The 14577-nt window shown below is 37.5% G+C and overlaps 1 long non-coding RNA gene across 1 annotated transcript in view; it reads right to left on the bottom strand.

Moving 5' to 3' along the window:
- LOC135983604 (uncharacterized) overlaps nt 1–12395 on the bottom strand; it is a 50425-nt gene extending 38030 nt beyond the window's left edge. Inside the window, exon 1 of the long non-coding RNA XR_010601310.1 lies at nt 12248–12395. This is a non-coding gene — a long non-coding RNA (uncharacterized LOC135983604). The remainder of the gene's footprint in view (nt 1–12247) is intronic.
- Between the last annotated feature and the right edge of the window lie 2182 nt (nt 12396–14577).

Raw genomic sequence — 14577 nt, 5'->3', positions numbered from 1 at the left:
GATTCTAGGACTGGAAGGGACCTCGAGAGGTCATAGAGTCCAGTCCAATGGCCCGCATGGCAGGACCAAATACTGTTAACTGTGTGTGTGTGTGTGTGTGTGTGTGTGTGTGTGTGTGTGTGTGTGTGTGTCAGACAGACACACAGACTGCTTTCTGTGGAAAATTCAATGTTTTTGTTGAGAAACAGTTTTTTTTTGTTTTTTTTTTTAAACTAGAACTCCAAATGTTTCCATTTTGGTATTTTAGTGAAAAGTCAGAATTTTGTGTGGGGAAAATTTTCCAAGCAATCCTAGTTACAACTTATTTGCAAGGTCATGAGAGGTGAGGAAGTAGCCAGTGCTTAAGACATTGTAGATTATTTTTTAAAATGCAATCTACAATGCTTCTGTGGGGGGAAAAATCTATCTAATCACCATTACTTCTATCTATTTCTAATGTCCCATAATCATAGTATTTAGACAGAGGATTTGTGAATTGGGAGGGAAACAGCTGATTTTGAAAAAATCTTGCCATCCTTTAACCCACAGGAAGGAGGGCACAAGTAGCACTAAAGGGCCACACCATAATTACTTTTGAAGACTCAGCAGACAGGGTAGATGAGCCCTAGGAGCCTGTAACCTAGCTTCAGGACACTGACATATCTGATAAAGGGAGCTGGGATGGTTAGGTGAGGTGGCTGTGACTTTTGAGGGATGAGAAGAGAACTATTTAGATCTGTGCAGGGAAGGTCATAGTTTATAGTCATAAAATGTGGATAATACAGTAACTAGATGCTTATTTGAACCACACTAAAGTGTCAATGCTCCTATTGAAGTCAATGAGAGTTGTATCAAATCCACAATATGAAATTCCCATTAACATCAGGGATTCTAGGTATCCCTACAGCAGAACAGACCCCCTAAATGTCCCCTGCTTATGCTGAATAAATTTAGGTGGCAGTTTTAAAATTTTGACGATCTATATTTTCTCTTTTAGACTCTCTCAAAGAAGCTTTTTGTGTCCTCTTTGCAGATCACTTTGAAAGTCCTAACACTCTGTGTATTAATACTGAAATAACTTATTTCAGAGTAGCAGCCATGTTAGTCTGTATCCGCAAAAAGAACAGGAGTACTTGTGGCACCTTAGAGACTAACAAATTTATTAGAGCATAAGCTTTCGTGGACTACAGCCCACTTCTTCGGATGCATACAGAGTGGAATAAATATTGAGGAGATATATATACACACACATACAGAGAGCATAAACAGGTGGGAGTTGTCTTACCAACTCTGAGAGGCCAATTAAGTAAGAGAAAAAAACTTTTGAAGTGATAATCAAGATAGCCCACAGTCTATCTTGATTATCACTTCAAAAGTTTTTTTCTCTTACTTAATTGGCTTCTCAGAGTTGGTAAGACAACTCCCACCTGTTTATGCTCTCTGTATGTGTGTGTATATATATCTCCTCAATATTTATTCCACTCTGTATGCATCCGAAGAAGTGGGCTGTAGTCCACGAAAGCTTATGCTCTAATAAATTTGTTAGTCTCTAAGGTGCCACAAGTACTCCTGTTCTTTTTGTGAAATAACTTATTAAGCTCTCAGGGTGAGATTCTTTGCTGAACTTCTAAACGACACAACCTAGAATTTACCGCCCAAGTGGCAGTAGGGATAAATTGCCCTTAATCTTCTGTTGTACCTGCCTGAACATGGGATGTTCTAGGGACTGGAGCAGTTTCCTGTATAACTTAAGCAGCCTTTGTCTTCTGTAGTGCCAGCCCCAGGCAAATTCTACTGTGGCCACAACTGGTGGGTTTTGGGTCCTTTGATGTCACTCCAGCCCTCTTATGCAGCATATACCTAGACTTTAGTAAGGCATTTGATATGGTCTCGCATGCTATTCTTATCAATAAACTAGGCAAATACAAATTAGATGGGGCTACTATAGGGTGGGTGCATAACTGGCTGGATAACCGTACTCAGAGAGTTGTTATTAATGGTTCCCAATCCTGCTGGAAAGGCGTAACGAGTGGGGTACCGCAGGGGTCTGTTTTGGGACCGGCTCTGTTCAATATCTTCATCAACGACTTAGATATTGGCATAGAAAGTACGCTTATTAAGTTTGTGGATGATACCAAACTGGGAGGGATTGCAACTACTTTGGAGGACAGGGTCATAATTCAAAATGATCTGGACAAATTGGAGAAATGGTCTGAGTTAAACAGGATGAAGTTTAACAAAGACCAATGTAAAGTGCTCCACTTAGGAAGGAAAAATCAATTTCACACATACAGAATGGGAAAAGACTGTCTAGGAAGGAGTACGGCAGAAAGGGATCTAGGGGGTATAGTGGACCACAAGCTAAATATGAGTCAACAGTGTGATGCTGTTGCAAAAAAAGCAAACATGATTCTGGGATGCATTAACAGGTGTGTTGTGAGCAAGACACGAGAAGTCATTCTTCCGCTCTACTCTGCTCTGGTTAGGCCTCAGCTGGAGTATTGTGTCCAGTTCTGGGCGCCGCATTTTAAAAAAGATGTGGAGAAATTGGAAAGGGTCCAAAGAAGAGCAACAAGAATGATTAAAGGTCTTGAGAACATGACCTATGAAGGAAGGCTGAAAGAACTGGGTTTGTTTAGTTTGGAAAAGAGAAGACTGAGAGGGGACATGATTGATGTCCAGTCTTTTCCAATCATGTCTATTCATGGTAAATGCTGGGTAGATGCAGAAGGAATATAACAGAATAAAAGTAAATGTTATGCAGATTATACAAGAATTTGTGATAAGCTTTATGAAATACTCAGAATCAATCTTCTCTCCACAGAGTTTCAGACTAAACATTATTAACAATGAATCCTGTGTCATGGGTAAATCTAAATCTCTACTATTAGGAATGAACCTTTGTTCCCCCTCCATTCTGGCTGGATGAATTGTCAACATAAAGCTTGTTTTGGAAAGTAGGATTTGGGTTAGGTTCAGACTCAATCAAATCAGCATGTCAAAATTTGGCACTGAAGCTCATAAAATTAAAGAGGAACAAGAACTTTTTTATGTGTTATTTCTATGGTAACCACTCTCATGCACTAATACTAACATGCTTCTAATTTGTTTTGCATATAGAAATAATAACTATTGAACAAAAAATGATTGCACTCCAAAGTAGTAAAGTGTTGTACTAAAAAAAGTCTTTTAATTTCTCTATAGAAATGTGTCACTTAAACATTCTTTTTCTACTAAGCTTTGGCTAGCTAACAGCTTATGTTAAATCAGGATCCATATGTATTCAAAGGCCTAGTAGCAAGCTTTTCTCATCTTCCATAACAATAAGTAGGCTGTACAGTTTTTTACTTTGATTTTGTTATACTAGAGGTTTCATAGTTGCAATATATAATTATATGTGCAAATGAACTCACAGCCTAAATTGAGGAATTACTCAGTGTGACAGGGAAGTGCCTAGTGCTACATTGTCCTAACCGCATATAAGCTCAATTAATTTTGAAATCTGATCTGGTGCATAATTACCAGTGCCTAAATACTACAGCTGAGGTATCTGTGATCATTTCAATAGTCTGGCATAATGCTTTAAATCAAGTGGAACAGTTTCTTAATTTTTTCATTTTGGTTCTCAGGTGTTGTTTAGTTACAAATATAAAACTCAGGTTTTTTATTATGCAACAGGCAAGTGTTCAAATCATAAAGTCTGCTTACTCAGTGAGGAATGAAAAATTGTACATTCAGGGCATGATAGTTTCCAAAGTTCTTCACTCTTGTTATTAGCTTTTGGGCCAAGTCTATGATCTTTATTATTTTTGGAAGGATCTTAAGGATAACAAGGTGTTTTAAGTAACTAAAACATAGGATGGGTTTAGGAATGATTTTAATGATTTCATTTATTTCTTGTACATACTTAACTTAGTCTGTATTGAAGTTTTGAGAAATACACTGAACTAGTTTATCTTTTATAAGTTTATTAAAATATTAAATAAGCAGTTATAAAACAAATATGAGTTTAAACAAGATGTTAGCTAATTTAATTTATAACTAGCTAATTTTACTAATCTAATTTACAATAATCCAATGCAATGGTCAAATCAAGGTTATAATTGAAATATAATCAATAAGTCAATTTAATTTGTCAATTGTAATTAAAAAAATAAGAAAAACATTTCTCTTAAGGCTTTACAGAAAGGCTGAGGGCAGAAGCTGTTCCCTTTGATTTAAGCAGTTTAGCTAAGAGTCTGTTAAGGCAGAGGCTATTTCTTGCCATGGTTTTTGAGGAAATCTGGCTCTTAAAATGATTTCCTGGTAGCTTCCTTTTTTTAAAATCTGCTTTTGTCACATTGTTTCACGGTTCAATACAGCCCTGTTAAGCTTTTCTTTATTTAATTTATTTTCCCATGCTAGTTTAATACAATGTCTGCATTTTTGGCAATCTTACACAAATAAGAATAGCTATACTGGGTTAAACCAAAGGTCCATCTAGCCCAGTATTCTGTGTTCCAAGAGTGGCCAATGCCAGGTGTCCCAGAGGGAATGAACAGAACAGGTAATCATCAAGTGATCCATCCCCTGTCACCCATTCCCAGCTTCTGGCAAACAGAGACTAGGGACACCATCCCTGCCCATCCTGGCTAATAGCCATTGATGGACCTTTCCTCCATGAATTTATCTAGTTCTTTTTTGAACTCTGTTATAGTCTTGTAAACACTTATAGCAGCTTTAGAATGGCACGTTTAATCCATGGATCTGACTGTTTAGACAAGACTAATGGGTTTATTGTCTAATTTGGGAAACAGTTAACTATGCATTCATGCATACATACATTAATGGGCACTGGAGAAATTTGAACATCCTCAAATTGCCTTACAGAAGGATTTTTTACAATTTTAAGAAAAAGTCACATTTGGTCTTAGAAATACCAATAAATATTAATTTATTTCCAATCTATTATAGGATGAACTTGAAGCTTTTTACATGCGGGCAGGAGTCTGGTCTTCTTTCTTTGTTAGAAACTTCAGGCTTGGCTTAGCTGATTGTCAATATCTCACCTCTCCTCCTTTGGTTGGCCTGTCCAGGGAAGAGAGCAGGATACAGCTTTGGGTGATCTCATCAATGAGAGAGAACCACCACACCCTTCTTCCTTATTAATATGGTCTTTCATAGAGATCGTTGTCCCTGTACTCTGCCTCAGGAGACACCCCAATATCATCAAAGGCCAGCTGGATGGTACAGCCAGGTAACCATAGTTTTTACATGAACCAATGGCCTGGCATCTCGATGTCACATTGATAATTCCAGGTTAGAGTGTATGTGTCTTGCAGCAATTAGTTGATGATCACAAACAGATGTCTCTTAAAAACAGGATGCAAGAAGATGGCATGTAATATGGAGTTGTTAGACAAACCTCCCCTTGAGGTCAAGTCAAATGTAAAATTGTTCAAATATCATTAATGGCTTGTCAACATCCATACCTCCACTCATTCCCACATATCTTCATGATAGTGAGTTAACTATGACATCTGGAAAGTAACTCTGAGAGGTGGGGGCAGAGTCCAGGGCATGTGAGTCACCTTATTCTAATAACCTTTTAGCCTACAAGCCAGAAAGCCGCTTTTAACATCTCCAGTATTGTTATGTTTCATTAAACATTTTGCCAGTTTGTTATTGAGGCCTAAATCCTAATATGGACTATCTTCCCTACACTTAATATGTGAATATATAATGGAACAAATAAAGTTTCTACAAAACAGTTTCTGTTTTAACGATAAATAAGGTAAATATCTCCTAGGCCTATTCTAAAAGGAGAGACTCAGTTTGCTGAAAATAGAAAGTCTCTAGGGTTTTAATAAGTATTCCCTCTGCCATACAATAGTTAGTTAAAGCAAAGACATTAATCATGAAAAATGGAATTTAGGCCTCTTGGGTACATTTCTGAAATAAATTTACACTTGTTCCTCAACCATTCATTTACCATTCATATTGAAAATAAGAACATCATTTGAACTGGACTTCCTGAATGTGATCTTGCTAACACTGTCTCATCCAACACTGCAGTATGTTCTGATATATGAAACCTCTATGCTTTGTAGCAGACACATTGCAGTTCTATAGAAGAGAAATGGAATGTGTGATTTATCAGTAGAAAAAAGTGTGCTTTAGAGAGACACCTGCTGTAGAAGAGTTTGTAAAAAGCCACTCTATTATACTTTGAAATGTAGTAAAGATAAACTTAGACTGAATATCAGGAATAAATTCCTAACAATGAGTCATATTATGCTTTGGAAATGTCTGCACAAGGAAGGGGCTGAAAATTGTATTGGTAAGTTTGGGTTCCTCTGTACCAACTGCTCAGTGTGTGTTAGATATCCCACTCTGTGTTCTATCAGCAGAAGATAGCATGCACTACAGGTCTTACCTAGACCCCAGCTCATTAGTTCAAGTTAGAGCCTCAGGCTTTGGAGTTTCAGATCTGAAATTACCTAGGATTCAGTTAGGCTCCTATGCATCAGCCAAGATAGCTGCTTTCCAATAACAACAAATCTGATTACACAGCATTGGCATTATGATGATTTCAGAATCTTAGTTTGATATACCTGTAGTAGGTATTTTATTTTGTGGCCATGTATGAAGCTATAGGTAATACAAACTCACATCATAACCAGTGATTAAATGCTTTCAGTGATCCTAAAGGTCTTGTACATGTTTCTATTCATCATATTACACATTGATAAGGTAACCAATAGTTAGTAATAAGAATGGGAAATGGCCCATATGTTTGAGCCTTATCTTCAGGATGGTTGATCAAGGAATTATTATTAGTTTTATTAGGTTCAGAAACAAGCCTCTTAAGTAACTATTTAAAGTTTTAGGCTTTTTTCACTCATTTTGGTTAGCTGCTGTCATTCCCTGGCTCCCAATTATTATCCTGTGCGGATCTTATAGGTGTTTAAGACTGTTAATTGACAAAGCCCTGGCTGGGATGATTTAGATGTTGTTGGTCCTGCTTTGAGCAGGGGATTGGACTAGATGACCTCCTGAGGTCTCTTCCAACCCTAATATTCTATGATTCTATGTTTTTAATATCAATGATTGCTCATCTAGCTGTATACTTGATTTTTCCTACACTGATGTGATCCCAATATTTTCTCTGTGCTATTAGTCATGTCCCACACTCATTATTAGGAATGAGCATGAATCCTGATACTTATATTTTTCAGGGCCCATGGACTCAGGCTGTTTATGTTTATGTAACTCTTAAAGTGGTATGAAATATTACTAGTAGTTTGAAATTATCAAAGTTTCTAAAAAGGAAAGAACTCGTATTTTCTTAATAATCTTCCCTAGAAAGGAGAAATTAAAGGAAACAATTGGAAAGAGTTTCAACAACATTAGGCTTCGTGAGCTGGGAATCTAACAATTACTCATTGACTGGTGCTGGCACCTTGCCCTCTCAAAGGGAGATATTGACAATCTTTATAATAATGAATCCATTGTCTAATTCACAAGCTGAAAAGACCAGAACTGACCCCTGCTGTCAACTAGGAGGCAGTAAATGATTCACCATGACAAGGAAGAAACCGTCCCATTCTCCAATCCAGTCCAAAAACCAAGATTGAGTAAAACAATGTTTTGCATTAAAACAAAATACCTGGGATAGTACCATGATTGTCATGGAAGACATGTGATCCTGAGTTAATTTAGAAGAGATTATCCACATGAGCAAAAGTCTTAGTTACTTCAAGGTTACATTGGAGGGGAATTCATTCAATTCACACTAAATTCCAGAGATGCCGCAGGGTAGTCTGTACACTAGCATTATTCCAATTTGAATTCTAGCCTAAGATACATGCACAAGGTGGACTGCACTTAAATCAAATTTATGATTGGGACTAAAATTTCTGTCCCCTGAGTTCTGGTCTGGAAACTAAACTCTCATGCAGAGAATGCCAAAATAGGCAAAAGATCAAACACTTTTTTTTTTTTTAAATAAATATACAGCTGCCCCTGGCTGACTACAGGAAAAGGACCGTAGGTCAGGGAAGAGGAATAGAATGTACCACACTTTACAACAGAACAAATACTGGATAGACTGTTTTTTCCGTGCTCATGGAAGTATTTTTTATTGTTTATGAAACTACAGTTGATCTGAGGAACTGTCACTGCAAACAGCTGTCACACTTTCCCACACTGAGATTTTACTGGATAAACTATCCAGTATAAAATTGGAGTGGTTTGGAGATCAAGGTTGTTGGACCCAGGACATGGTATTTTTGTCTACGTACTCCAACCAATGCAGGGGTTAGGGATAATGATTTCGTAGACATTCTTAATGTATTAAAAACTGCTATTACAGTGTGAACTGTGGTCCAGTGTGCGCCACAGTGGTCCATAACCAATTAGCTGGACATGTGGTATTGGTTCTTCTCGTTGTTTTCAGCTAAGGAAAATAACAGATCACAATCTTCTTGCTCAACAGAGACTATAAATCTTTGGGGCAGGGATACTTGTCATGTGTTTTGAGGAAGGGGGCTGGATGCCTGTAGGCCCTGCTACAATAAAAACACATAAATGAAGTCAAAAGAAGGGAGCTAAAATACATGAATAGTTGTTAATATTATTGCATGAAAAATATTGTGCCAGGGATGTTATATTCTGACAAATGGGAGGGAAGTGGCCCATGAGATTATAAATGAGTGGGAGGAAGTAGCAAACCCCCCACCCCACCCCATTAAAGTGGACCAAATTATGTCAATGTTTTAGAACCTCTGTGATGGGAGAAGTTCCCATCTCAGTCAGGAAGGTGTTAAAGAGATTCTCTAGATGCAGTCAGCCCCAACCTACTGCACTTGTGAGGCCTGTCAAACCTGGAAAGGGCAGTTCCTTCAAAGGGAGGATCCAAGCCCAGTCCAAGATGGCATTCAGAGAGAAGTAAAACAAGCCCCACAGAGCAGAGCCTGCTTACCATGAAAGCTGCTTAAGAGTTTCTATCACCTGGACCCTATGACAGCCCCATCTCTATAATTAATTTATTTTAGGTGTTCAGGGATTTATTTATAGTCTCATTGACGGGAATCTTTCTATTGACTTCAATAAGTTTAGTGTAAGGCAGCATTGCTGTAGTTCTGAAAATTATCAAGTAAAAAACATACAGAATGAGATGTTTTCCTCAAATATTTGTCCTGGCTAGTTTAATGAGAGTCAGAGTGGAACTCAAACTCTTACGGTCCTGATGTATTGTATCAGACAGACTTTTTGAGACACTAACATAAAAGATGAATTCTCAAATACTAGACATGGGTGACAAGATAAGAAGCCCAGCACATTAAGTACAAGATATAAATGGATCCATCTGTCAGCAGTTATTTTATAAGTGAATTGCTTTCAATTATGTTAGAAACAGCATTTAATGAAATATGATTTTAAAGTACTGTGTAAACCAGGAAATGTTGAAAAGTAAATTTCTGACAATGAAAATTTAATGGATTGATGGATTCTGCTCTTATAATTGACAAATAGAATGGAGGGTTTTTTATACAGTCGCTGACAGGAACAGTTTTGGGGATATTGGTTTACTGGAATAACAACCTTTTTAATATGTCCAATTTACCTTCAGAGGTCACTTTCTTAGAGTACACTAAAATGCCATCAGAGAGACAGTAGCATCATAACACACGTTCCCCCTTTCCCCTCCCCCTCCACCAGTTGCAAGGATATATCCTTTCATTATAGTCCCTTGTTACCACATCAAAAGGGATCAAAATACAAAATCGAATGGTGGACCGATGTCAATGAGAAAATGGAAAGCTATACCTGTCAGTACATTTGAAATTGAATTAAATCCTACTTGCAACACCTTCTCTTGGGAAAGACCATAAGTAATTCATACTAACATATGCTTAGAAAACACTGGCACATATTTCAATTTCTTCTGTTTTTCCTTTAAACTACTTATGGCTTTTAATGTACCAGTTATAGTAAGAGAATAGTATGGAGAGGTGCTACCTTCTACATATTGAAGTCCAGATTCAAGAAGGTGCATATGCATGTGCCTAGCTTTAAGCATAATAGGGGATCCTAACAACTTTAACCCATCCCTGGATGGATTCAATGAGGGGTGAGAGGTTGGGTGTGTTTAATCTAAAATGCCTTAAATCAACATGTTTATTGAATGGTGTTTCTCCAGGGCAGAGTTGGGGCAAACAAACAACCTTAACTGTGCATTTCCAATTGGTTTTGTTTAGATGCTTTCACACCCTGTGATGCTTGAGGCAACCCAGTGTTTCCACGACTGTCGGTTTGACACATTTCCTACTGCATTGTAGTCTGTTTCCATGACAGTAACATCTTTCTCAATGGTTATGTGATGTGTTGCCTTCCTCCTTTTCTGTCTTCCAAGTGGTATCCAGGTAAAGGCTTGTCTAGGTTTTTTATTTCTGTATGACATCCCCAAACCACTTCAGCAATTGAAGACAGAAAGCGGTCTCTAATCTATTGGCCAGTCAACACATCAACATTAGTTACTGTATCCCAGCAGCAGACAAAGTATTTCCCTCCCTTAACATGTTTAGTTTTTGTCTAAGTTTGACCTTAACTGTGAACTTCTTGGGATTATATTACTTGTATGGGAGATAATTACAACATCCATTTAATGTATTTTACCTTAAATTACTTATATGTACTTGCAAACCTACCCTCATCTTAATGTAGATTATGTCTGGGAATCCGAGGCTCTGCACAGGTTGCATTATGTTACATTTAGGTTTGTTAGAAATACCTTAATTTTCACAAATATTGAGCTAATTGGCATATATATCTATATCTATATCTATTGAGAGAGAGACAGAGAGCGAGCAGCTAAGCTCAGTACAGTAATTTCAATGACTGATTTGTTAGAATTCATATTTACAAATTATACAAACCTAGTTTACTGATTTATATAAGACTTATAAGTTATTTCTGCTACTTGTGAAATGTTTTCTATGTCTTTTTTTTGTTCCTGGGTATGCTATACACTGACAGGAGTATTTCCCATCTGAAGTCGCTTTCCTGAAACATCTGCTGTCAGAAAGTTTAGCTGGAGCTTGCAATGATGGATGAATTTTTGACAGGTAATTCCAATTCAGATCAGAGGCAGACACATTTAGTACCCAAAAGCTCCCAATTCATTAAAATCACCTTTTGATTTATTTAAGCACCCCTTCTCTTTTCAACACCATTTAAAGATTAATCACTTGGGGATGGTGTTCAGGGCTCACCCAGCTGCTCATAATATGAAATGCACCAGTTTATCCAAACTTTATCTCTCAGCATTTCTGAAGTGGCTCTCACCTGAGCATCTAGCCATTGGTAAAAATCAAGGTGTTCATTTAGGGTAAGTCTTTTGTGAAATCTGAATGAAATATTTCAGACTTGAAGCTAATACTAATAGTGTTGCACACATTCTCCATTCTTTGGCTTTACTAAGGCAAATAAGTCCATTAACCATCATAGGTAATTGTTTATGGTCACTGGACTTTTCTTGACATAATAGTAGAGGGAGAGTTAGTCCTACTGAATGTGACTTATGCAGTCTGGACATAGCAAATAGATTAACCAATAAATTGTAATTGAATAACATATGTAAGCAAGACTTCAACACCTGGCCCCCACAGAGGTCTCAGAATTCAGCAAGTTTGTGTAGTATGTATAGTTAAAGCAACAGGAATCAAACAGAAAAATGGGGACAAACCCACCAACATGCAACAAAAGACAAATTCTTGAGCTGCATTAACACTACAGATGAAATGAAGTGAGGTGGTTTGGCATTTGTTTTTGGCTTCATGGCCTGAGTGTTTTACGCTTTCCATATATTGTTTGCTTGACAGATATTTGAACTGAAATAAAATAAAATAAAGAAGAAAATAGGATTATTGTCCTTGTTTTTAGAAGCAGAGAAATACTTAATGTTTTTAAAGCATGTACACTCTAGCATGAATATTGGGAAATTGTATGTAATATGCACTCAGTAAATCAGCCTCCTCATGTATATACACAACTACTCAGTGAGCCAGCCTCAAAATTGCAAAGTTCATTTAAAAAAAAAAAAGGCAGTAAGTCAGTTTTAGTATCAGAAAAAGGCAGATAAAACCAGTGCTAGAGAAACCTTAAGAAATTCAGAATTCAGTTCAGATTTACATTCACACTCTTGGAGTTTAAGTATGGATGCTTACTGATCTATCCAAAAATATGGAGATCTCCTGATAAGCCCAATGGCTTTCACATAACTTACCTTCCCCAACAGGAGCTGTAGCAAACCCTCCAACGGAGACCTCCCTTGATTCCCTATCTCAAGTTGCTTTCTTCAGGGAACAGCTAGGATTGGTAGATGGAAGGTCTGTTAGTTTTACAGGTTTCTTTCTGGGGTAGTTATATCCTTTTCTCACCCATCCCACTGATTTCTGAGCAATGGGTAGTACATAAGAACACCTGAAGATATACTGTGTGATTTGAATCATATGAAAGAACCCAATCATCCCAGCTTTAAACTGAGAAGTTGTATTTAAACTTTCATTGACCTCTAGGTAGTGAGAAAAAATGTAATCCTTATATTTATTAAAGTTTTATTGATTTGAAACATTTTATAGAAACATTGCATTTCCGTCAAATCAGAGTGAAGTAGGTTGTGACAATCAGATCCAGAAACCCTTAATGGAGAACAGGGGGACTGAACCCAAAGAATAAGCAGCTGAGTCAACTGATTGTGTATAATATTGTGCTATAAAGTATATTTGATAAGGTCTCTTATGAAAGCTTGTAATGTTCTAAACTTAATGGTTGCCATGAGATGTACACAGAATGTGGCTATGAATTTATGTAATGCATGTATATAGAAAGCTGTGCTCATAATATATTGTGCAGTCAGGCAGGGAGGAGCTGCCTCCCCAGTCAGATGAGATTAGTTTCAAACACCTAAGGTTGTACAACCCAGGAAAAGACAAATGATGGGCCATTAGGGTTAATAGGAAGATATTGCAACATCCCAGTAGATGTTTCTGACCCTGAATAACCATGAGTCACCATATCAAGAAGGGTGGGGGGTGGAGAAAGAAAAAGCCCTTTTGAAAATGAGGCTTGAAACTGAGGTCTTCAGCCAAAAATTGAGGGAAAGTCACTTGGTGGGTGCTGTTTATGAAAAGCTGGATCCTCCTTATGTCTCAGGGTACACTGGGAAATTATTCAAAGGAATAGGTCATTTGTACTAGAAAAGGGACTTTACCTAATGTGTAAGTGTGAAGCCTGAAGTTACCATCCTGTTTATTTTCTGTGTAACTTGAATAGGATTGCTCTCTCTTACTCTTACCTTCAAAGCTATGTTTCTTCTATAAAATAAACTGTTTATTTTTACCCAATAAGGCTTCTGGTGTGCAAACTTTGTAGTGGCCAAAGTGAACTGATAACAACGGGACTTGTTTCACACCTTTAAGCATGATGAATCAGAGGGGAACAGTTGAAGTGTCTCATACTTAAGAATGCAGAGAGGATGGATTTGGGAGTCTCTGGAGTGGAAAGGCTATTGGTGTTACCCTGCAAGGAATAACTAGGCTGGTAGAAGCAAGAGTGAGATCTTGTGGTTGGGGGTTGGCTACTGGTGTTAGGAATCTGAAGCAAAGCTGCACAGCATAAAGGCATCCCCAGGTTACAGGGCAGACGTGACAGAACCCCTTACTGGGTCTGAGGGATCCCGAAAACATCACATAGGGAACAGAATAAATTTCAACTTCACTACAGATATTTTGCTCTGCTTGTTATGAGTAGAAAGACTGTCATTAAGGCTTTAATAAAGATTAACTTTAATTTTCCTTTGCAATTAACATTCGTTTCAACAAATTAATATATTATATAGGCATGGCCAACAACTCTACCACAACTACATGTAATTAGCCAGCTATGAAAACAGTCACTCCATTCTACTATACATGAGCCTTCACTGTGTAACTATGGAATCTTTTTGATGCTAATACTATTTTGCCTTCACCATCCCATTCAACTGTCTCAACTCGTCATTATGCCATATCTAATTTTGATTGTTAAGCAGGAACCATTTCCACTTTGTTTTTCTTCTGTTTGGATGTGCCTAGCATACCTTAGGTATTGATATAATTATGTGCATTCACACAAATATAACCATATTGTATATGTTCTATCTATTTTAGAAAAGACACCAAGGCTTGTTTTCATTACCGGGGAGATTGACGCTGCTCCAGTTGATGCAGTGGGGGTTGATTTAGACTCACTAAATCGATGGCAGATCACTCTCTGGTTAACACTCATACTCCAGTTCCCTGGGAAGAGTAAGGTAAGTCAACCAGGGAGCATCTTTGGTCGATGCAATGCAATGAAGACACTAGGATACGTTGACCTTAAGCTACATCAACTCCAGCTGTGTTATTCACAGAGTAGGTGAAGCGTAATTTAGGTCGACTTACCCCAGTAGTGAAGACAAACCCTAACATATCTAATATTATTGTTTGTAATGTGTTCAGTGTCTGAGAGCCTCATTCATGGCCCAGGACACCATTGTGATTGTGTAATGCACAAACAGACTTTTTTTTTTTTTTT

This window comes from Chrysemys picta, chromosome 5 (genome assembly GCF_011386835.1).
Source record: "Chrysemys picta bellii isolate R12L10 chromosome 5, ASM1138683v2, whole genome shotgun sequence".
In the NCBI taxonomy this organism is placed as follows: Eukaryota; Metazoa; Chordata; order Testudines; family Emydidae; genus Chrysemys; species Chrysemys picta.
This window is presented reverse-complemented; position numbering and strand designations above follow the sequence as displayed.